This window comes from Macaca mulatta, chromosome 10 (assembly GCF_049350105.2).
Source record: "Macaca mulatta isolate MMU2019108-1 chromosome 10, T2T-MMU8v2.0, whole genome shotgun sequence".
Classification (NCBI taxonomy): Eukaryota; Metazoa; Chordata; class Mammalia; order Primates; family Cercopithecidae; genus Macaca; species Macaca mulatta.
In genome coordinates this window covers 69,387,540-69,413,484 of record NC_133415.1, presented here as the reverse complement: position 1 = coordinate 69,413,484, position 25,945 = coordinate 69,387,540, and the positions used below count along the sequence as shown (strand labels likewise).

The following is a 25,945-nucleotide window of genomic DNA, read 5'->3' as shown; positions in this document are numbered from 1 at the left end:
AGTGGAATCTCAAATTTGCTGTACTGAAGGGCCTGGCTCAGTGCCTGACACACGGTAGGTGCTTTGCAGACCTAGGTGCACCCATGGATTATCTCTGCCCAGGATTCTGACCCATAAAAGGAAGGGCATTCTTTCCACATTCTTGCTAAATCTGTGTAGCATTCTTATCTTAAATGTAGCCTTTAACCTTAGGAGACTCAAGAAACTTTGAAACTATAGTATTATGACTGAAATATTAAGCTTTTTAAAAACATATACTTTAGTTCATTTAGCTGTCTAATATTTTCTCTGTTCTTAAATTTGCAACCTTTTAAAACGTATGATTTTAAATTACATAGTGGATTATTCAGGTACTCATCTAACATTTAAAATGTAAACAGTGCAAATTTTTCTAAAAGGCAAGAAGCAGGGGATTATCATTTGTGAAAGGAAGTAGAAATATGGTCTTTTTATTCTTGCTTGCCTAGATTTTGCAGTTTTAATCAAATTGGCATTTAAAAATACTGGGCTCTATCTGTTAAGAACTGTATGTTGTTTACAGAGATTTTTAGGTGCAAATTATCTAGCCAGATGTTTAAGCACCAAAGGGAAACAAGTTAAATACAATTAACCTAGTCTTCATTTATCAAGTAGTTAATTCTCAGAGGTAGGCCACAAAATCAGTCTTTTGATCCCAATAATATATATAGGTGTAACTATTTAGATAACATAAAATAAAAGTTACAAAGCCTTGTTTTGAAACTCTTTAAGCTTGGCCAAATTACAGAACATTTTATTCATTATAGGTGGCTTCCCAAATTTTGGTTACTGATTGCCTTTGTGATTGCCTTTAGGACAATTGTAGACTTTGTGGATATTGGAACCAGATATAATATTGCACTGTAATTTCCCACCAGGTAAATCACATAATTATTATGGGAATATGAAAATATCTGAGAACAGGGACAGGGTGGGGGTGTGTGGGATACATACACATATGCACACAGTATAAAATAAGATGGCAAAAGGTTGTATCATTTCAGTTGCTCAACTGCAGCTCAATTCAACTCTTGCATAGTCTCCTGTAACATTGTGTTAGTGTGGAATTTAGGTACATTTTAATATGTTTCATATGCTATGAGGTGGGAGCTCCCTAAAATAATAGTCTTAGGATCTATAAAGTTCTTAAAACTCATCTAATTATGGTGAATTGTTAAATATTTTTCATAATTTTTTAAATTCTAAAAGTATTATCAAATTACAGAAGGTTTGGGTTTGGGAAACAAAGGGAGGAAAAAAGTCAGCTACTACTTAACAAAAATCATTTGTACCTTACTCTATATCTAAATCTATATCTATATGTATATCTATCTATATGCCATTGTACTTTCAGATTTGTACTTTATTTCTTCTATGCACCTACAGTGAAGTTTTAAATATTCTAGGCTCTATGTATAAAGGTTCTGAGTTCTTCAGTATTCCTGAGGAGGAGCTTAAAAATATTTTGATTTTTGTAAGTCTCATTAGAGGCCTGGGAAGTCATTCGGAAATATTAATTTTGAGCCAAATTTCTAATAGAGTATTAAAAACAGGGGTGTAGTGGAAATTGTATTAAATAAGAATCAGGAGTTTATGTTCAAGTCCCACTTCTGACAACATGAGTTCTATCAGTTGAAGTATGTTTGCGATACATGAATGTATATGAGAAATACACATATACAGTCAAGAGAATAAGCAATGATTCATACGCATTCCCCAGAAACATGCTCTATGCTTAAAGAAGATTTATGGGCTTGTTTTCTTGGGCTTGCATTTCCCTGTGAGAGGGTATTTTACGGTGGGCTGGAAGATGCTTCTGTTTCTCTTGGTTAACGTGTATGGGGAGCAACAGAAGGTAACAGGAATGATTGAGAGGGAGACAAGGAGACTTTGGGAAGTGTGGATGAGAGCAGTGCGGAGGAAAAAAGAAGGGTAAGGATCCAGTTATTTGTTTGACATCTATTTGCAACTTTATTAACTATGGAGATAAAAAGAGAGGTGGATATTAAGGAGACAAAACACAGTGGAGATTTTAACTACCCCCAGTGTTTTCCTCTGGCTCACTGACTTTCAGTTATCCTCTTTCTTTGCTTATTGTTACTTGTTTTTGGATGTGAGAGTATCCTAAAATAACTTTTATACAATTAATGATCTTAGTGGAATGACAGGAGTTTTGAGAAAGAACAAAGAGCATTCCATTTGTATTATAGAACAATTAAATAAAAATCCACCTACAGCCATAAGTTGCCAATTTTTAAATATATATCATTTATTGATCTAGCTTATTTTTACCTCATCTGCCTAAACTCATCATTATTCTAAGTCTCCCTTAATAAACAAAGTAAGATTTCTTTCTTACTCTAACATTTGAGTAAGAATCAAAATGTCAGAGGTTATTGTTGTTGTTGTTATTTCCACCATGGTGTGACCTCCGATTTTCAAATAAAATATTTATATAAATTTTACTCAGCACAAATTAGCTTACTTTTCATGCTGTCTCCAGAAGTGAGGAAGTAGAGTAGTTAAGAGTCATAAATTCAGAGCCTGAGTTTTGGGGTTTGGTCTGACTCCACACCTAACTAACTATGTGACCTTGAGCAAATTACTTCAGTCTTCTGCCCCTTCATTTCTTGGTCTATAAAATGATGATAATTATAGTAATTTTCTCATAATGCTGTTATGAGGATTATATTAGTTAACTTGGGCTAAGTGCTTAAAATGGTACTTAGAACACATAGCTCTTCATGTTTCAGTGGTTCTCCACATTGGTGACGCATTAGAATCACCTGGGGAGTTGGTGCTCATCTCACCCATTAAATCAGAATCTTTGGGGTGGGGCCCAGTACTGAGAGTTATTGAAATTGCTCAGGTGATTCCAGTGAGCAGCCAGCATTGGGAACGATGACTGTAAATGGTTGTAATTATCCTGCTGACTAAATTATAAACTTCCTGAGGGCAGGGAGTCCATTACTTCTTTTTCTACATCCTCCCTAGTACAGCTAGCACAGTGCTTTATTTGTAACTAATGCTCATTAAAGACTATCAATGAAAAAAAACATGCTGATGATATTTTAGATGTGTAAAGACCTTGCAGAACCACAGAGGTGCTAATTTTAAGCATTAATTATTCATTCCCTCATTTATTCATTTATGTGTGCTACACACTTTGGACTCTTGATGCTAAACGCTGCAGGCATATATGATTTGAAAATGCAATACCTGTTCCAAAAGTTTGTAATTTAGTATGAATAAATGCATACTTGACTTTAATAGAAGGGAAACTAACCACGTATAAGTGCTGTATTACAATTTGGGTTCCCTTGGAGGCTGACTCTAAGATGGAGCATGCAGAGTGTTTGTTTGGAAGTATTCTTGAGAATAATACCTCTGTGTGTGCTGAGGAAAGGGAAGGCTATGGAAGGAGCATAATTGGGCAGGGAAAGAAGTTAGGTTTTGATGCATTCCAAGTGAAGTTTTCAGCTAACCCCAGAGGAGCTCTGGGGCTGGGGTGACTCTTCAGAGTCTTCAGTTGGGCTGAAGGGGGCCAGGTTTTTATTCCTGCATATTGATCAGTGCTTGGATACAGCTGTCGCTGGAAGTAGTGACCTTGGATGAGGCGTGTTTCTTTAGCAGAAGCAATTCCCAGATACAACTGACAGCTCAGGGTGTCCTCTGGCAGTTCTCCCCCAGATAGGGGAATATGTCCTTCATTCCTAAAGGGGGATTCGAGTGGAGTGTCACAGCACCTATCACATGCAACAAGAGATAAACGAACAAAAACAATTATCCTGGCTCAAAGAAGAGAGATCACATTTATTTTGATGGGGAGGATAAGAGTTAGGGTGAATTGGGAATTACTTTTTCAAATGGATGCCATTACAATTTGATATTTAAGGATAGGTGAGATTTCAAGAGACTGAAATGAGGTGCAGGGTGTTCCAGGTATAGGAAACAATAGAGGTAATGTTGGGGAGGTATGAAGTACAGATTTGTGGAGAAGCCCACCGGTCTAGAAACTCAGGCTAAGCAGCTTAGGCATAATTTGGTTGACTTTCAGGAGCAGGGAAGAATATGTGCCAGTGTATATTAGAAAGATTAACCTGATAGCAATATGGAGACATAGGTGGGGCAAAGCTTGGGATCAGGCAGATTAGGTAACAAGCCGATGAAAGAAACTATGCTAAGAATCAATGCAAGAAGAAAATGCATGAGATAGACAGGAAAGCAGAGAACTGCAAAGAGCTAGGTGGATGCAGGAGGCAGTGTAGATGTACATGGGACAGGTATGACAGCAGACTAAATGTTTCTGTGTATGTAAGGTGGTGTGAGTGGTCAGTCACCAGGAGATAACTGCAGTGAAGAGAGGCACAGTGATAGAGAAGAGAGCCAGAAAGGGCAGTGGCTTTGATTCATTATCAGCAAAGGAAGAGACAAGTGTGACCAAGGTTTTTATAGAGCATTGAGTGTGCATGAAGGTAGATTACTCAGGTTGATTTGAATCCTGTATTTTTGTATTACTATCTGGGGCTTTCTTGGCAGTGTCACAGCATTTTGTCATGGCCATATAAACAGCACGTCAGTGGTCTGAACCCAGTCATGTTGGAGCACTGTGCTAGATGGTACTAGGCAAAGCTATGAAATGACTAACATTTGTTCTAAAAATGCTAGTCATCAGTGTTTTCACTTTCTCGCCATCTCTTCCAGGCCTTTAGAATACTCATCCCCCTTCTATCTTCCTTCTTCCCTGCCAAAAATGGTCACTTACACCATAATGATGGTTTCTCCAATTATATGTCCTCTATTCCTGAAGTATCTGTAGTCATAGGATTCAATTCAAATTCTCTTTTTTTTCATTGTTTTTTTTTTTAATTATTTTTTATTATTATTATACTTTAAGTTCTAGGGTACATGTGCATAACGTGCAGGTTTGTTACATATGTATACTTGTGCCATGTTGCTGTGCTGCACCCATCAACTCGTCAGCACCCATCAACTCGTCATTTACAGCAGGTATAACTCCCAGTGCAATCCCTCCCCCCTCCCCCCTCCCCATGATAGGCCCTGGTGTGTGATGTTCCCCTTCCCGAGTCCAGGTGATCTCATTGTTCAGTTCCCACCTATGAGTGAGAACATGCGGTGTTTGGTTTTCTGTTCTTGTGATAGTTTGCTAAGAATGATGGTTTCCAGCTGCATCCATGTCCCTACAAAGGACACAAACTCATCGTTTTTTATGGCTGCATAGTATTCCATGGTGTATATGTGCCACATTTTCTTAATCCAGTCTGTCACTGATGGACATTTGGGTTGATTCCAAGTCTTTGCTATTGTGAATAGTGCTGCAGTAAACATACGTGTGCATGTGTCTTTATAGCAGCATGATTTATAATCCTTTGGGTATATACCCAGTAATGGGATGGCTGAGTCATCAGAGAAATGCAAATCAAAACCACGATGAGATACCATCTCACACCAGTTAGAATGGCGATCATTAAAAAGTCAGGAAACAACAGGTGCTGGAGAGGATGTGGAGAAATAGGAACACTTTTACACTGTTGGTGGGATTGTAAACTAGTTCAACCATTATGGAAAACAGTATGGCAATTCCTCAAGGATCTAGAACTAGATGTACCATATGACCCAGCCATCCCAAATTCTCTTTAAATGAATTTTGGTGAATAATATTATTTTGAGCAAGTGGGCTTCTGAGTCCCTGGAAATGACGTTAAGTGTAAGGTCACCCTCAGTAATTGAATTTTGAGGGCCAGTATTTTCAGGATTTGAACAGAGTGGAAAATTAAGTGATATTTGCAGCGTCTTAACCTTGGAAGGAGGTCCTGGAATGATATAAATACTGCCTTCTAGGGGACTCAGCTGTGGAACATTGTATGCCTTAATATTGTTATAATTTCTTTTTTCTCCTGTCTCTCACAAAAATGAGATGAATGAACTGAACATCCCATAATTTTTCATTATGAAAGAACTTTTCGTACTTCATCTTAACGTCTAGGGTGTTTCATTTAAGAACAGCTTAAATGAGCCCTATTTCAAAATAAGCTGTCCCATAATACCATGAGTTCCCAGCTAGTCACTTTGTGAAGTCACAGAACTGTGTACAATCTCTCTTTTGATTCTAAAACCTTGGGAGAAAGTAATTGAGGTATAGACACTTGAGAGTCTCAATTTTATTGCTTTGCAAAGAAATTTCAATTTAGAGTTTATCTAGGTTACAGTCCCCAAATATTTCTCAAGGAGGATAAATCAAATTTGTTGGAAACTTCCTAGTCATATATCATTCAGTCCTATTACCTGAACTGCCTTGTTTGACATCCTCAGTTGCAGCACTCTCTCAGCTATGATTAGAACTCAACCTTGGTTTGGGTGACAACCCACTCTTCTTGCTTGTTTCTCTCTTTCTCGCTTTTAACTCTCAGATTCAACACAGTTCTTTGAAATGATTTATGTTTCATCCTAAGTCATTAGTGTGTGCTTCCAAGTGGCCAATCTTTCCTCCTTTGTTGGTTAATGTTTATAAGAAACCTCTTGGAGTAATGACTCACTGTGATACTTCATCACTTGCCTGCCTCCAGTATCAGTGATGAGCTTACATTTGAGACTTTACCCTTCTCTGTGTCTTTAAAACATATTCTGCTGTCTCAGTGGTGAATATGATTCTATGCCTGATCTATGGGTAAACACAAACCATTCTGTATGTAGTAGGAAAGATAGATGTGTGCCACTCTCCTCTGTTTTTCTGCAAGAAATGTTCTTTTATCTGCAGACTAAGAAACCATATACAAAACTCCTCTAGGTTGCTTCACAGATGCTTATTCATCATTAGAGTATTAGAAATCAAATGAAAGGGTAATATATAACTACTTTTAAGAACTAGTTCTCCTTTTAAAAGAACTAGCTCGCTCAAGTACTTCTATTTTTTAATGCTACTTTCCTTACTCAGTAAGAGTCAAGATACTATGAGACTCTGCCAAATTTGAATTCTGCTTGTTACCGAAACCCTGAGCCCTTATAGATGATGTTAGAGAGCACCGTTTCCAAATTCCTTCAGGCAAAGCCTCACAATCATGAAAGAGGGGAGAGGAATGCTTTGGTGGTTATTTGTGCAGGTGATAATTTGTACAGAACTAGACTTCAGAGTCTTGGAACTGAAGGGAGTAACAAAGGAAGGTTTCTTCAATCTCTCTTCTTTTAGGGAAAGAAGGATGTCATCCTGACTAGTCATAAAGCAGCTAGCAACCTGAGTAACTGAATGATTTAACCAAAGCTCACTTTAATGGTCTGCGGTCCACACCTGCCCTCCAATCCCCATGATTTTTTTTTTTCTTTTCATCAGTGTATCCCAAGCACCTAAAATAATGCCTGGTACTTAGAAGGCCCTATCCGCTCATTTACTGAATGGATGAATTGATGAGCAGAGCTAAGGGAAAAAGGAATTCAAAGTAGCAGTTGCCTTCCTCTTAAGACAGTGTTTTTTCCACCACCTAATAATACCTTACCTCTTTTGTTTGTGTGTTTTGAAAGGCAGCATAGTAGAATGGTCAAGTACAGATGGTTTGGAAAAGAACTGCCTGTGTTCAAATTTCTGCTGTGTAATCTTCAACAAAGTACCCACCTCTCAATTCTCCTGTGTTAGAGATAATTATAGAAAAATGTTTCTTAGGATTGCTGTGAGGATTACCCGGGTTAACTTGTGAAAAGTAGTTAAAATGATACCTAGTATATTGTTGCCACTCAATCTGTGTTAGCTGCTATATTGGGAATGGGCAGTCAGTGGCATGTGGTATAACTCACAGGGTTCCTCCCTGGAGGTGAATCTGGAACTTGACAAGCTCCTCTGAAACAAAGTGGCATCATGGGGCTTCAGCATGGGGTACTGAAGACTTGCACCATGCAGCTCTTCTCACATGTCACAGTGAGTCCCAGATTTCTGCAACCACAGAAATTTGAGAGAAACTTTGCTGAAAGTTTGAAACCAGTGTGAATATATTCATATGGTAAATAACAGAGCCTCTGAAAAGGAGACAATGAGATACCCAAGAAATTCTATGGGCTTTAGTGCCACCCAAATGGAATGTCTTTATTGGCTCAGCTGCTCATTAGCTGCCTGTCCTGGCAAAACTATTCAAATCCTTGGAACCTTAGTTTTCTCACTTGTAAATTTAATTTAAAAAATACTTCTTGTATAAAATATGAAATAACAGGTACATGTAAAGTGCTAAGTGTATCATAGAGATGTAATAAATGATAAGCCCTTAAAATAATGATCATAGCCATAAAAATCCAAGGGATTGGAAAAAAGCAATGCATATTACTATGTAAAGATATCATTATTTCATTTGCTTGCTTCTTCAGAAAGTAACAAGGTGGTTTCTAGGTGATCAGTGCCATGCAAGTATTTTTGTCTCGGGAGCCTTTGTTCTTGAATTTTTTATCCGTGAATTATGTTAAAATTATACCATGACTCTAGAGTCATCTCTGATTCCAAACCTCCCTCTAACTAGGCTGCTTGCAGGAGACTTTGGTGTTTTTCTTCAGTAGAAGAAGAAAGAAAGAGCAAGAAAAGGAAGGAAGGGAGGGAGCAAGGGAGGGAAGGAAGGAGGGGGGAGGAAGGAAGGAGGAAAGGAGGGAAGGAAAGAAGGAGGGGGAGGGGAAGGGAGGGGAAGAAGGAAAGGAGGGAGGGAGGGAGGGAGGGAAGGGGAGGGGAGAGTGGAGGGAAAGAAGGAAGGAGGGAGGGGAGGAAGGAAGGAGGAAACGAGGGAAAGAGGGAAGGAAGGAAAGAAGAAAGGAGGGAAGAAAGGAAGGAAAGAAGGGAGGGATGGAGGGGAAGGGAGAGAAAAGAAAAAAAGGAGTATAGAGATAACTAGGCATAATGGACATCAAGGCCAATTTTGTCACCCATTTGCACTCCCTATTTTCCCCTTCCTTTTAGGAGCTTATTGATAATGAGGTTTTTCATCTGACTTTTGTGAGTGAAATATGGCTGTTATCAATCCACACTACCTTGTAAGATGACTGGCCAGCTTAGTCTGCAATAACAAACAACTGCAGAATCTCAGAGCTTAAATCAACAACAAAAGGTTGTTTCTTGTTCATGCTATGATTCCACTATTGATTAGATAAGAGCTTTATGCTGCTTCATGCTTATTCAGCCAATAGAACCTCCACCGTTTGAAATGTTGCTAGTGGCCATCATGGGTGAGGGAAGATAGCAAATTATGATCTGGCTTTTAACACATATCTTTGTCTAAAAGTCTATGTGGCCCTAACATTTGTCACTTTGAGACAGCAAGTAGGCTGGAAGAGGAATGTGTCAAATATTTGGTGACCAGAAAGGTGAGTAGTCATTATTTGGGATTCCCATCTATTCTGGTTCTCCTCTTCCCTATACATGGTAGGATTGCACTTTGATGCCCATTTGAATTCGCTATTGGCCAGTGAAGTGTGAGTAAGGATGAAGTGCCACTTCTATGTTGAAGCTTCAAAATCTAGTGTGCAATTTGGAATATTCTTTCCTCCTGTCCAAGTGATCCATATGTTTATGGCTCTGTCAGTCTGGGTTTTTGAGTGAAGAAAAAGTGGAGCAGATTGCTCCCACCAACCTAAGATGGATGCGTACTATGAGCAAGAAATAATAGATTTGTATTATGTCATTGAGATTTGAATGTTCTTTGGTCTGGAACATAATCCTAGGTTATTCTAACCAATTCTGATAGGGAACATATTAGGATAAATTTCCAAAAGTTAAAAAAAAAAAGCTTTCTTTTGTTTATCTAGATTTATATATCCTCAAATTCAATGAGCCCAGAGGCGATTTTTCACTATCATAGGGAGAAAACATTTATGTAGGCTCCTTTGATTGGTTCACTTGATTAGTGGTAGGGGTGCTGGTGTTAGTGAGAAGTCATATTTGGGAACAAGGAGCAGTCTATATTAATTATAGCTGCAGGATGTGGTAGGGCTATCAATTTTCTTTTCTGCTAGACAGAAAACATAATTTAGGGATCCATCACAAATACATTTCTCCTAATGACAGGATAGTGGAGAGCACATGATTTTCAGACACACTGGCTTTCCTTTTTACTTTTTATTTAATTTAAATGAGTTTATTATATACTTACATATTTTAAAGGGCAGATTCTTAATTTCTTAGCTTTTGTTTTATAGAAATCAATGAAGAAAGGAGGGTATTATTGACAAGTGGGAGAACAGTAGGTTTGTATTCCAAGCAGATGATTTGTGGACCTCAAAGATTTCACATTCTCTATCAGTCCTGAAAATTAGACAGAGTTATGAAATCAAGTACAGATCCTACTACTGATTCATTATGTGACCTTGGGCAAGGCACTTAATCACTTTAGATCTTAGTTTCCTTATTTTAAAAATGAGGATAATAATACTGGCATAAGTCATAGGGATGTTGTGTGGATAAACTAATTAATGATTGTAAAATGCTTTGAAAGTGCAAAGCGTTGTATAATTGTTAGGTGCTGTTATTAAGAAGTATTATTAGTGTGTTGTGTTTCATTCTTATTAGAGCTTCTCTCTGCTTTGAAGTCAGCCTCCACGTGGACTGTGGGGTTGAGATAAGTTTACAGATGTGCTGCTCAAGTGCCTTTTTTGCCTGGAGAAAATACTCAGTAGCTAGGGTAATCATCATTATGAAGAGGATCTCTTCAAGATAAAAAAGATAGGAAATGATCTCCTTTTTAAAAAATGGAAATTGCTCTAACTTTAAAAGTATCAATCAATTCTTTAAAACCTCATACAGCCCTATGTTTCAGGAAAGTCTAACATCATGCAAAATTTGAAACTTCAGGAATTTTCTGCTCAGCACAACATGGGAAATGTTGTTGCTAAGATAACTTTAAATCAGCTGAACCAGCTCTTTCTAATTTTCCCACAGTGTTTGCTTCAAGGATGAAAACAAGTGAGGTATCCTCTAGAGGAGAGATTCTGATCTGTGGCTGTGTTTTGCATTTACAAAAAGTTAAAACCCCAACCCAAATTAATTTTTACTTGTTTTGTCGATTCTCTGTTGGGAAATGTGTTTCTAGGTACATAAAAACAAGCTATTTTTTTGAAGGTCAAGTATATACCATGTTTATACATGACTACCTGGTGCAGCTAAGCAATATTGACTTTGATGCAAAAAGACCACAGTCAGGCCTTGGGAGGATTTCTCATTAGTTGTGTGAGTTTTAACAAAATAATTTAACATTTGCCTCAGTTTCCATATATAGGAATGTGTGTAAAATAATTCCAGCTTACCTAATAGGCTCTGGAAGAGCTCAAAGAAGGTAAAATCTTTGGAAAATATTTTATAAATACAATGAGATAATTGTATTGTATTACATTATTTTATTTAACATTTTCATCATTTTTAATGTATTCTTGAGTTAACAAGCCTCTATATTTCCACTGGATAATAAAGATATTAGAAACTCAAATAATTTTCTCGAAATAATCTCTATACATGCCTTTAGTTTTATATCCCATGACGTGAAGAGAAAGAAGTCCATATGCACTTTCTCAGAAGTCTGTTAAGTAGGTCAAGGGGTGTCTGAGATGTGAGTGGGCAGCTTTGGTCATTTGCTTTTCTATGATCGCACACCTTTAAAAAAAATGCTGTGCGCAGTCATATACATGTACAGCATTACATTTTAAAATCACCAGGACATGGGAACATAGGATAGATTTGTTTGCTATGCAAATGAAAGAAACTTGTACCAAAGAAATCTAATGTTTAAGTCCAAGACACAAAAGAATTTTTAGAGTTTGAGCTTATTGTACTATCATAGGGAATAAAAACTTCCAGAAACTTCTGAGGGGCCAGAAGTTTTCAGAGTCTAGCTTTCTAGGATCCAAGGACTAAAGTACTTAGGTCTACCCTTGAGGCACCATTATTTTCTACCAAACATTTCACTTCTTGTGATCACCTAAGTCTTTGCAAGAAGAACAAATCTCACAATCCATTTATTTACTCTCCTAAAAATGTTGACCACATGAAATGACAACCAATATACCAGAGTTGTTTATCCCCTCAGAGGTGCCAGAGAAGAGGTAATGGCAGAGTTTGTAAGGTTTGCCTCCTAATTTTTGTCTTATTGGCATATTTTCTATGGTAGATGCCCTGGTGGGCACCCAGATCTCCCTTTCAGAACTGAGGCACTATTTCCTCACCTACTGGAAGTGTTGTCTGCTGATGACTCACAGCTAAGTCCCTCTGCTGGACTTGACTGCTGGTGAAGGAAGCTGCCCTCTCCAAGGTAATGCCTGCCTCCCAGGGGCTAGTTCATATCCAGTGACTCAACAACATAGATAGTACAAAGCCACAACCCCTTGTCTTGATGGGGAAAACTCCCAAAGACTGTCTTAATGCTAAAGCTCTCTGTAAGTTTGGCTGAGACCTGTGTTACAACTGAATCACAGTTTATTTATTTATTTTTTCTCAATCAACCTCGAACCCATCAAGCTAATATCTATGGTCAATTTCCAACATAACATGACCAAGAATATACTGGGACAGCTGTGGGAAGGAAGCTCAAAGAGCCATATAATTGGAAGCATATATGTTGGACTGGATCCAGAGGGTGCTGGTTCAAAGTGGTTGGAACAGAAAGTTGAATAAGGGAGAATTTATGAACATGGGATGACTTGCTCATGATACAGAATTTAATACCCTGGCAAGGACTTTGGGAGATGGTGTTAACATATTGCTAAAATGATTATTGAAAGCTTGGTAAAAATGATGACCAATTCTATAAGAAATAGAAATGCCAGAATTTTACTGTAGCAGACAGTGGATGAACTAATCAAAAGGCTCAGAGAAATTGTCTTGGTATACAGAGGGCTGAAAAACTAACTGGTCATATTCTAGAGGACCTGGAGCCAGACAGATAATAAAAATATTAGTGAGAGGAGCATTATCATCCCTGAAAAGCCACTGGTAGCCATCCTCTGTTGTCCAAGGTTCACTGAAAAGATGCTGTTACAGAACTGGACTCTCTAATAGCAAAGGAAATGGTGATGAGCATAAGTCTGACCCCGGCAAAAAACAGATAAATTCTAGTGAATGAAAGAAGGCTGTCACAAACTCAACCAGGCTTCAAGTACATGGTTGGCAGCCATTGATCTGGCAAATCCATTTCTTCTCATCTTATCAGGGAGGAGGAACAGAAGCCATTTACATTCACTTAATTAGATAACAATACAAACTTACAGTCTTGTCCTAGGGCTATGTTTTCTGTCTTGGACTCTTAAGGAACCTGGACTGTCTGAACATTCTACTGAATATCACATTGGTCTGTTATTTGAAGACATAATGTTTATCAGACTTATCTGCAGTAAGTAAGTGGCAAGTCTTGGTAAGGCATGTGTAGAGAATGGAGACAATGAATATCAGTTGTGACCTTGAGACCACCTGCCTTGGGAGCTATAGTTTGTCCCACTAACTTTCCTCTTGTAAATTTCTACAGGAAAAGAGATAATCTAGAATCCTCGAGGACCTGCTCCCAGAGAGTGAGAATTTACTAACTTATTATATGAACTAAGTGGATCTGAGTGACCTGAGGGGTGAACTAAAATGGGTGCTGCGTGTACCACGTAGATATCCCCTTCAGAAATGAGACATCCAAAGCCTCAGTTGCTAGTAAGTGCTGCCTGATGATGATTCAAAACTAATTCTCTCAATGGGAATTGGCCTCTGCTGAAAGTAGCTGTCTCACCAAGGCCGTGGTTCCTCCCTGACAGTAACCTGCGTCTTATGACTGGGCGACGTAGGAGCACAGAAGCCCAACCCTACTGCCTTGATGAGAGCCCATTGTGAAGGGTCATCTCAGGTTCAGAGGTCCCATTCGGATCAACTGAGGTCTGTGTTGTAAGTGCCTTGTAGTTCACCTTCTCCTTCAGTTCAGTCCCCTTTCTCTCACTACCTTACAGGCATTGTTCCTGGGGATACTCCTCAATAAACTTCCTGCATGACAAATCTCTGCCTCAGAGCCTGTTTGGACGGGAGGAAAACTTAGAACTTTGTCCCCAATATCAAAATACAATTTAATTTAAAAACATTTCAGTAACGTTAATATGTTTTCTGAATTAGTGCACCCAAAAACATTTCCAAGCACCCCCTTTGTGTGTCTTGATTCTTACAATCTATGTCCTTTATTCATTCTATTTATTGAACAATTAAAGAGTGCTTCTCATATCTGAGGCAGTGTGCCAGGCATTCTGGATTCAATGGCAAAAAATGCAAGACTCCTGACCTTAAGGATCTGATGGACAAAAGGGAAAAGCAGCTAAATCAATAGACAATTAAAATACACTATAATTAATAGAACATAATATGGGGATGCAGACATGGGATAACTAATTTAGCTTGTTGAGCAGAGCAACACAGAGAAGAATGTGTAAGGTTTCCCAAAAGCACTATCTGACCTGAACCTTTAAGATAAGTAGAAAATATGTAGATAAAGAATGAAATATGTTCAAAGAGTGGGAAACAGTGTGAGGTAAAAAGAACAGGTTTAGAGAAAAGAAAACACTTCTTTAGGATCAGACCAAGGGGTGTGGCAGATATTAGTGTGGGGTGCAGAGAGCTGTTGGCATCCGTGGAGTAACTTCAGGCAGGGGAATGATATAGTCAGCTTTTCATTTTGGATTTATTACTCTAGTCTAGTGGATGTAGAGAGAATGGATTAGAGAGGAGACCAGTTAGGAGTTCCTTGCTGCAATCTAGCTAAGAAATGATGGCTGGAAATCATGTAGTGGCAGAGGACATGAAGAAAATAAAATAATGGAATCCTGGTATTTGAAGGAATTTGAATTAATAAATGTGGATGATGGACTGGATTTGGAAATGTAGAGTGGTTGAAGATACCTTGTTTGGATTAGGAGATAGAAATGCCATTCTCTGAAATATATGGTGAGGGTGAAGGTAATGGTGGTAAGTGTGTTTGTACGTAGGGAGAGTATTGCAGAAAGGCTGAGATATGACTTTTAATTTTCTATTTCTAGTTCAGACATTTTGAGATGTCCTAAGACAATTGGCTATGTGGATAGGGAGATCTGGTTTAGGGACCATATCATACAGACAGTAGAAGCCATGGATGATCTCATTCCAGGAGCAGATATACAGTGGGAAGAGAATGAAGCCGAAGACAATTCCAGCTCCAAAGATAGTGACAAGAACTGTTCATGTTCACCATCCTCTGTAGGAATCTTGAATTAGAGGATATTATTTAGTGTGGTCTCTTACCCAAGATAAATAATCTAAGTTTCCGTAATCTTTCCTCGTTGATTTAATTGTGAATTTCTTTGGAACTTTGGTGATGTTTTCTATGTTCCCATTTAGTTCTCAGGACCAGAATTAGACACATTATATTTATTATTATCTTTGACAAAAGTAGCACTAAAAAAGCCTTCCTAAGATGCCATATGCATCACGGCTATAGGAAAATAGGCATACCACTTGTCACTTCCCTCAAACAGGTGCTCCCAAAGGCAAGTCCTGCATGTCCTGGAGGACTTGTGTGTGTGTGTGTGCATGTGTGTGTGTGTGTGTTTATTTTTAAGTGCTGTTTTTGAACCAATGTAACATGATAGAACATGTATTAGGATGTAATTGGTTCCAGGTCAGTTAAGTAAGAAATGCATTTAATTCTTTCTCACCCCTTGAAGAATATTTCTACTTCTCCATTAAATAAATCAGATTTTAAACAAAAATGGAAAACTCCCTCAAATGTAATTCAAAATACAACACATAATCTCTTGATTTGTGAGAATTAGCTATTGTACTTCTTTTTTTGAAAATAACCCTTTAAACATTAAAATCAACAGATGACAGCTTTAGTAATCTGAGACAATTTCATGAGTTGCAATATTTACTTATTTGGGAGGATGTTAAATGCTTTTAAAAATTCTTTGTACCTGAAGTGAATAATAAATGTGTAGAGTATTTCAGTTGCATGTAATGATTGTGAAGCTGTAGGAAAGGCGGCTTTCCCAAGTCCTGAGTGACTGATTTCATCTTTTCTTCCCTGACTCCTTCTCTCCAAGTTTTCTAATGGTATAACATCTGCACAGATGCAGGGAAGGATTACACTACAAAATGTACTGTCAATGAGCTTTGGAGACTGGGTGTTCTCTCTCTAGCCAAGCCCTTTTTCTATCATAAAGAACCCCAGTCTCTTTTTATTTCCTGGTCAATCTTAATTTTTCTAATTTTCAACTCAAAAATACTGAGATTTATCTCCATTTCTCTGTCTTAAAGAGAAATATACACAGAACTATCAGAGCATTAGCTAACTCATATCCTATTATGTGCTAAGTTCTATCTATCTATCTATCTATCTATCTATCTATCTATCTATCTATCCATCCATCCGTCCCCTTTCAAGATTCATGATAACCCCATGAATTGGTACTATTATTATCTTCTCTTGATAGATAAGAAAACAGAGGCAAGGGAAAGCTAAGTAACTTGTCTGAGATTTCCTGGCTGTAAAGTGGCATGACAAGGCTTAGCGTCTCCACAGTTTGGCTTTTGAGCCAACCCTCTTAACCACCCTGTTACCTTGCGTTTCAACAGTGTGAGCTTGTAAAACAACAGGCAGGAGCAATTTGATGTGCTACAGAATGCAATTGGGGGATTTGGGTAAGAACGGAGAAAAAGCAAGCGAAATTCTTCATAGGCAGCCAAGAATAAAAGAGCCTAAGAACATCTACACCAATTTCTGTAATTTAGACTGTAAGAGAAGTAGGAAAAGCATTTTGTTTTTCTGCTTAAACTTGTTGCACAGTAGAGGAAGATAATTTTAACTAAACTTGTTTGAGGCTTTAAGAAGTAGGCCTCAGAGACTCAAAAATCAAAGTGAAGTGAAGTAAAATTAGCAATTGTTTTCTAAAAATTCATGTAACTCTTAGCAATGATTTAGGCTTTCCAAACAACATAAATTATATATGCAGATTACTTCTAATTATAATGCCTTTCCTTCTAGATTATTGAACTCTTACACAATGGGATTTTAATTGATTCTCACCAGCCTGCATGCCTAGTGTTTGATTAAAAATATGCCCATTGTCAAGAAAATAAATTCATTCAGGCATTTATAAGCATTTGTAGAAGATAAGTGAACAAAATTTAAATTAAAAAAATATAGTTATCTACATTTGAAAGAGTTACTTATTATTTAATCCCTTTTGAAATATGCTTAGAATATCATTTCAAGGAGATGATCTATAGATCTTTCGTTGAATCTAGCCCTTTTAAACACTTTCCCTGATGTATAGATTTTTGGTTTCTTTGTTTTTTATTTTTGTTTTTGTTTTTGTTTTTTACATTTTGCCACTTAACAAGAATGTAATTCACTTACAGAATTATTTTTGTGTGTCTGTAACAGCTGTGATTTGTCCACCTTGCTAAGCAGTTTGGAATTAGCAGTACATTTCTATTTGTCTTATTTTTTAAATTTTTACTATTTTTTAAAAGAATATATGGGATTGTTAAATGAAATTTACAAGAGTTCATTGCTTCGGACCGAGTTCCAGCACTAGGCCCAACAGACCAGACAAAACCAGAATGGAATCCCTGTGCCACATAATCAAACTGAACTTTGAAACAAGCCAGTTTTTCAAAAGACAGGAGATTTACAGCAACCAATCAGAAGGGGCCCAGTTTACCTGAGCTGGCATGATAAGGAAGTCCTCTCTGTTTTAATTCTATAAGGAAAGTAACTTTGAAACAACCAATTCTCTTTCGTTCACTGTTTCTGCTTTTTCTTATCCCTTTTCTGCCTATAAAGCCATACTCCTGCTCAGTTCATTAGAACACTCATTCTGTTTTCTGGAATGAGATGTTGCCTGACTTTAGAATTCAATAAAAGCCTATTAGGTCTTTAAATTTAAGAAAAACAGGGCCAGGTGCGGTGGCTCACACCTGTAATCCCAGCACTTTGGGAGGCCGAGGTGGGCAGATCACGAGGTCGGGAGATCCAGACCATCCTGGCTAACACGGTGAAACCCCATCTCTACTAAAAATACAAACAAAAAAATTAGCCGGACGTGATGGCAGGCGCCCGTAGTCTCAGCTACTCAGGAGGCTGAGGCAGGAGAATGGCGTGAACCTGGGAGCGGAGGTTGCAGTGAGCCGAGATTGCGCCACTGCACTGCAGCCTGGGGGACAGAGCGAGACTCCATCTCAAAAAAAAAAAAAAGAAAAAAAATTATATCTTTAAATTTGTTGTAATTTTATCTTTTGACAGAATCTTTTTGAAGTTGCATGCCATTGACAATCTTTGCTGTGGTGTTGTAACTTCAGCACATATGCTACTGCAATGAGCATGCCAGTTGGAGTCTTAGACAATAGCCATCTGAATAAGCAAAAATTTCAGTTGTTTTAAAAATAAGTGTGGTATTCATTTTGTATTTTATTAAAATAACATTTGAATTTTCAAACTAGCTATTCCCTGAGATTCAGAGGTCTTTTTGCATGCTTTTTTTTTTTTTTTTTTTTTAAGGTGAAGTAATTTGGCTATAAAGAATATCGATTATATTAGTCTAAGGAGACTTAGGAGAGAAAATAAGCTTACTGTAGTGTGAATGATGATGCTTCTCTTTCCATTAAGGGTGGACATTCTAAATATGACTGCATAAGGAATAATTCTGGCAAAAATCAGTTCTTCATTTTCTCTTAAGATATTTAGAATTTAATTTAAATATTATATGTCAAGGTTAAAAGTTAGAAACATGTAATGAAATATTTAAGAACTTACAATGTGAAAACCTGTTTTCTTTATGGAACTCTTTGGTTATATGATTGGATAGGTAAAAACAAATTTGTAAAATATGGTAGATACAGGAAATTGTCAATATATTTGTAATTCATGCAGCAAACATAATATTTAAGAAGTATGTTATTCTATTTTCTTAAGTACATAATGATAAGGGTTCTTTTCTCCACTGAGCCCCTTTCCTACATTTGTGGTTTTTATTTTTGCTGTTTTTATATTATTATTGATAGTATCTCAATACCAACTTGCTATTGTTAATTTGTGATATTCCTTATTTAGTCCAGAAAGTGGAAGGTAGTAGGTAGTTAAAAGTTTTTGGTGTCTGATACAGAGATGTTTCTTTAAAAGTATAGTAAACAAAATTAAATAATTTGAGATGTTTTTGAAACATGGCTTCTGTAACTCCGAAGAACTTTATGACAAAAAATGATCTCTTTTGATAATATTTTCATGTAAAATACAAGAAATTCTTTGAATTAAAAAAACATTATCTTGATTATCACCATTTATGCATATATTGAAAGTTCTCATTTAAGTGATAGAAATTATTTGAAATTGTGTTAGTTTCCTGTGGCTGCTGTAACAAACTACCACAAATCTGGTGATCCGAAACAACTGAAATTTTTTCTCTCACTGTTCTGGAGGCCAGAAGTCTGAAATCACTGTCACTGTGTGGAAGTCCAGAAGTGGGGCTAGCTCTGCTGCATTCCTGCAGAGGCCCTGGAGAGGAACCTTTCTCTTTCTCTTCCCGCTCCTAGTGGCCACTCGCCTTCCTTGGCCTGTGGCTGCATCACTCCAGTCTCTGCCTCTGTGGTCACGTTGCCCTCCCCTTATTTGTCTGGGTTGAATTTCCCCATATGTCTTTTCTAAAAACATTTGTGATTCATTTTAAGCCCATCTGGATAATCTAGGATAATTTTCCCATCTCAGAATCCTTAATCTCATTTGCTAAGACCCTTTTTCCATAGATGGTAACATTTACAGGTTGCGGGGGTATCTTTGGGGGCCACCATTCAGCTTACTCTGGTAATCTTTATTCATATTTAATCTTCTTCAGAGGAAATTGAAGCCAATGAGAAAAACAATTTCACTAAACTACTCTGCTTTGGTGATAAGTATAAAGTCCCTCTTTCTCCAACTAGTGTTGCATGTAAAGTTACCTGCTGTATATTGCCACCTGGATGGGCTGCCTTCACATAAACTAAATTCAAATAAACTTATAAAAACCAAATTCATCATCTTTTTTCCTGAGGTAGCAACTCCTCTTGGCTCCGAATTCTCCTTGTAGAGTCACCATCATCCCAGTTATCAAGGCTTCCCTTGGCAGCCATCTCTGACTCTCGCTTCCTTCTCTCCCACATCCTGTCCTCAACCAACCTCCCTCTTGAGTTTTCACATACTTAAAACATCACCAGACACATAAGCCCACTGAAACCACCTCAGGCCCTTTTAATTTAAAGACTGGGGTATCATTGTAGCCTCCTAACCGGCCACCTCGTGTTAGTATTCCCCTATGGCATTCTCTCTTATAACCACCAGGTTAATATTCCTAAAACACTACCTTGGCCATCTAATTTTCCTGCATAGACACATTGTTTGACTCCTTATTTCATCTGAGGTTAAATATAAACTCAGCCTGGCCTTGATTTATTTTGTAGCCTTATTTCTGATGCCGTCCTCACCTGACCCTTTGGGTCCACGTGCATTGCTCTGTTTACAGCCCCCTGGGTGTGCCATTTCCCACAACCCCCCACACCCCCACTTCTGACATGCCTTTTCCCACCTTGCCTTTCAAAAGTCTACTCACCTTTCAAGATTCATCTGAGATGTGGCCTGAAGTAGGACATTTCCCTCTCGCATTTCTGAGTAACGTCTGCCACGTTACCAGCTTGAGTTACACTTGTCCATGAGCTTGTCATCCCTTTGGACGATGGACACTGAATGAGCAAAGATGATGCCTTGTCTGTTGTTAAATTTCTTCACAGTGTTTTGCCAGAGTAGCCATTTAATAAGTATTTCTCAAGTGAATTTTGTAAAGGCCATCACTGGAAGTAATTTGCTGTTTTCACATTGATTTGTATATTCCTCCTTCTTTCCATGTGCTTCTCTCATCACATATTGTTCATAAACTTTGTGACTATTTTTCATGCCTAACATTTGGTCACAATTTTGGCTCTTTCCTTCTTACGCCCCCCGCCCAACTGGAGTTTATTTTCCTATATGGTCCTGTCAGCAGAACTGTTCAGAGAATTTGGGCAAATCAGGACTTCTGAGAGAGTTTTACATGAATTGCCTGTAAGTCTGTAAATGTTGTGGGGCATAGGATGATAGGAAAGACCTCTGTTTTTCAATACTGAAGGCTTTTTATTTTTAAGATATCCAAAATAGGCATAGCATGTTTGAAAGTAAAAGCCCTGGACCTGCTCTTTCTCTTTCGTCTGAAATTACATGTTTGCCAGAGTGTAATAGCTCTAGACAGGAAGCTATGCCCTCAGGGCATAATTCTTACAAGGAAGAGAATAAAAAGTTTAGACTCAGGTCACACCCTGAATCTCAATCCCTTCATGTCTGGGCAATCTGCAGGGAGAACTTTTGTTCTAGTCTTCCTTGCCAGGGAGAACTCTGGGGTTAGCATTTTAGCCCACAGTTCCCTGATGAATATTTATTGAGTGCAGAGTGCAATGAGGATATGGAGGTGAAGGTGGTGTGGCCTGTGTCTTCAAGGAGTGGTGTCCCTATAGTTCTCAGAAAGAAACTCCAGGAAAATCCTAAAGACGGTATTTAAAATTGCAGATATCACAGTTATACAATCAGTGTTGAGTTATTTCCGTTTTCCTCATGATCAGAGGCCCCTGGATAGGCACTCTGGCATTGTCCTAGTATTACTATCCTGTGGCAGTTGTTGTTATTTCAGTTATTGCTTGACTTTTCCCAGTGCTTTCACTCAATTTGTCATGGTTTGAGTCAGAGGTTCCTTCACTATACCCACTCGCAAAGGTGACAGAGCCAGATTTTTACCTAGAAAAGTCACTAAAATGCTCCATTTTCCAACTTTCTGAAAAGCAGCAATACTGATCATACTCATAAGGAAATAAAGCTCATTGATATTGAATTATCTCTACCCAAAAAGAATGTCCCAACACAATAGTGTTCATAAATGAGAGGCCTTTCTTTGCAATACAAAGGTAAAAAAATGCAACAGAAAATTGTATATTGTGCTGGCAATTAATTTTTATTTATTAATAGATTATAACAGTTACTTTCTGCCTGATGTATTTGTCATTTACAAAGACACAATACCTTATTTCCATCTTTCAGTCAATCCTTTATTTTGATCAATACTGTATTCATGTATGTAACTCTCTTATATCGTACTCGAGTTATGTTGAAGTTTTGAACAACTATTAGACAAATAATGAATGTTACATGTTGGGTACAAGCATCCTTTGAAAAATCAAGAAGATGAAAGCAGAGGCAAGAGTATACGATTCATTCTAATGTAATACTGGGATAAAAATGTGAGGATGTGATGTCAAATGGTAATAAATGCTGAATTTTCCCAATGATATGAGACAAATTTGACAGAATACAAAATTTTAAGAACATGTTTATAAACTAAATTAGTCTAATGTTCAATACAAAAAGTGGAATTTGATTTATTTATGTTTTGCTCTACAGCATTTATTAATTTTTAAACACCACACAATTTATTTTCAAGGTTTATTTATCTTCATGTTTACTTGATGTAATTCTATTGCTTATTATATTGCACAGAGCTTGTCATCTATAAGAATAAGAATTCTATGAAAATGGATCATTTTAATGTGATAATGAGTGGAATAGGAGTTTAGCTTCATTTCATTTTTCATGATAGAATTTGTTTCAGAAGTTCCTATCCCCCATATCAATGTCACTCCCAAATATTTCTGGCCTAATAGGAACTTCTGAAACAAATTCTATCATGCAAAATGAAATGAAGTTAAACTCCTATTCCACTCTCTGACCCCTCCTCAGTCCTTCTCTGTCTTCCTCCTGGCCTCTTGCCTCCCTGCCCTTCTCCCTTCTTCCCTCTCTTCTTTCTTTCACTGGAGGGCACTACAGCATTTAAGCTTACACCCCTGATTGAGGACCGTCCCTTTCTTAGGGACTCCAAAAGAAACACCTGCAATGTTGAGACACTAAAGACAAGCGTGATCCTGGAAAGCTAAATGGGCGCCTCTAGAAGATGAAATGATGCACAGGGATTTTGCTTTGATTCATCACCAGGTTGACTAGCTGCCCACGCTTCCTACCATTCGTGTGATCTGCACCTGTGCTCAAAAGCCTTCTTTATATTCTGCGAGAATAAAAGAGGATGGCCACAAAATATTCTAGTATGTTCTCAATGTAGCGTACTTCATATCTATAACAACATTTTGAGCACCTACTAATGTAAGGGACTGTGCCCTTGTGTCCAAGATAGAAAAAATAAAATAGCTCCTGCTGTATTTGGGGAAGAAGGTCAAAATTAGGGTAAGGGAACCCAGCGGAAGCAAAAACGGATACTGATGGAGTCTGTTTAAATAAAGGCACTGAATTGTGGAAAGGTAAAACACATATGAAGACTGGAATTCAAATAAGAAAGTCTCCCAAAAGCCGAAATGCAGAATAATGATAGTAGATAAAAAGAACAGAATCTCTGACCTGAGATGGTTTTTCATACTCTACAAACAAGATGGGATTTGTTAATCGAATATACCTACTAAAAAATGAGACTAGAGGGAGCTGGTGAGAGGAAGGAATGGCCTTAGAGAATAAGTGGGAGAAGAATAGGGATTCAGAAAGATTCCATCAAACACTTTTGCAGCTGCCTTTCTATACTGATTTGAAGTTTGCCTTGATTTACATGTGTCTAAGAGTTGACTCTACTGGTATATATGTCTCCAGCTTTACGAAGAAGAAAAAATCCACTCTAATGATGGATATTAGTTGCCACTTAAAGATGTTCTTCAGATACTAGTTGGTGTTCCAGTTAACCATTAAAGATATATAACCCATGTACAAGTTGGCCATCATACCAGGTCATTGATTTTTTATCATTAAACTGCCTCATTAGTAGTTTTGTTGAGATGAATGCTGGGTAAAATATTAAAGTGAATGCTAAATGAAAAATACATCTCAGGCTTGTAAGGTCTCACCTTGCATAGTATCTCTGTGTTCCCTGACACCCTGAAGCCGAATCGTGCCTTCTGTATAGTTTTACCTGCGTAGACTGTCTTCTTCATTATGATTTGCCAATTCCCTGTTGCTCATATCGTACTACAGCAATAACCTTTGTGATTTTTGAATTGGTGTCCAGGTGGTTGCTGTCACATTACATCCAGTTTTAAATATTGTTCAAACCCACTGAGGTGACGTGTGGTTTTCCAACAGTGTGAATTTTTTTTCCCCCCCAAATTTTGTATCTTCGGTGGAAGAAAAATTTGCTATCTTCTTTGACAGCTGGACAAGGAGAGATTGCAATCTCATTTCCCTCTCAGTATTCTCTGGCAACATCATGAATAAGCAACATTTTAGATAGTTGACTTCCAAAAAATGTTTCCTGTCAAGCTTCTGTCAGGATTTTGGAAGTCAGGGAACAACTTTTTTTCCAGTTGTGATTTTCTGTAATTTCATTTCTGAAGTCTGAATTATGATTTTTTTCTTTCTGGGTTTTTTTCTATAATAAAAGGCAAAATGGGAAGAAAAAGTAGCTCAATTCCTCTTTGTGTTGATGTAGAGGGCAGTACATCATTAGAAATCTATAATGGGATTTTTTAAACTGGTAGTTTAATTATTGTTATATTTTAAGTTGAATTATCTCTATCATGAGCCACCGTCTAAATCTTTCAGTGATCATTTTTATGGTATCAGATGATTTTTTAAAATATTATTACATTTCATACTTACAAAAGATACTGGGAAATACATTAGACATTTCAGAATTTCTCTCAGTTATGACTATGAGAATGAAAAGAATGCATTTTAAACAGTCCTGGAATTTTTTTTTCTTTTTTTTCTGCTGCTATCTAGTCTACTTCAAGTTATAATTTTCAGTTGTTCTTGTTGGTAACTCCAATTGAGGCCACTCTAGAGATAGGCCTCGACAGGATTATTTATATAGAGAGAGTTCAGCTTAGTCATTGAGAGCATGGACTCAGAAGATGGACCAGCCCTAAGCCTGATCTGCCAGGATTCATGTGACCTTGAACAAATTTCTTACCCTCTCATTTGCTCAGTTTCCTCATCTATATAATGAGGATAATAAAAATCATATTTACTCCGTCAGGTTGTTATAAGAATTAAATGAGTGAGGCTGGGTGAGGTGGCTCACTCCTGTAATCCCAGCACTTTGTGAGGCCGTAGCAGGTGGATCAGGAGGTCAGGAGATCGAGACCATCCTGGCTAACATGGTGAAATCCCATCTTTACTAAAAATACAAAAAATTAGCTGGGGGTGGTGGCACATGCCTGTAGTCCCAGTTACTCGGGAGGCCGAGGCAGGAGAATCACTTGAACCCAAGAGGCGGAGGTTGCAGTGAGCCAAGATCACGCCACAACACTCCAGCCGGGGCGACAGAGCAAGACTCTGTCTCAAAAAAAGAATTAAATGAGTGAATATATGTTAATTTCTTAGGTTAGCAGCACATAGTAGGCATTGTGTTGGTAAAAGAATATATACATACCTAATTTATATCCAGCCTCACAGTTTGGTACAGGGAAACTGGATATCTTGTTCAACAGTGGTATTCATAGTTAAATCTTGGCAGCAACAAAGTGCCCTGGGGTTCCTGACTGAGGTAGAAGAATTTATAAGTGTAAGCTGTTGCATTTTAGTATAGTCTAAGGTAACCCTCTCCTTTCTTGTTTTCCTGTTATGAGTAAGCTTAATTTTATTTAATATATAGAGTTTTTTATCTTTTAAAGAAGTTAGCACATCATTAAGATCTAGGCACCTTCTTCAACTCTCCCCGTTCACTCATTCCATTCCTAATTTCATGTACTCCAATCAATTTTGGTATGTTCTGAAATGTTTATTATTATTTATTCAACTCTCCTAGAAGGTTCTAGTAAATTCCTGTGGCTAGGGAAATTATTTTAATTAATAAT

The 25,945-nt window shown here is 37.7% G+C and overlaps 1 protein-coding gene and 1 long non-coding RNA gene across 5 annotated transcripts in view; both read left to right on the top strand.

Moving 5' to 3' along the window:
* The window catches only part of MACROD2 (mono-ADP ribosylhydrolase 2), a 2,066,868-nt gene that overhangs the window by 618,619 nt on the left and 1,422,304 nt on the right, over positions 1 to 25,945 (top strand). The gene's annotated exons all lie outside the window — the stretch shown is intronic.
* Positions 11,054 to 15,320, top strand: LOC144332244 (uncharacterized). The gene is made up of 4 exons (XR_013400145.1): positions 11,054 to 11,224; positions 12,159 to 12,299; positions 13,509 to 13,551; positions 15,051 to 15,320. It is a non-coding gene; the product is annotated as an uncharacterized LOC144332244 (long non-coding RNA).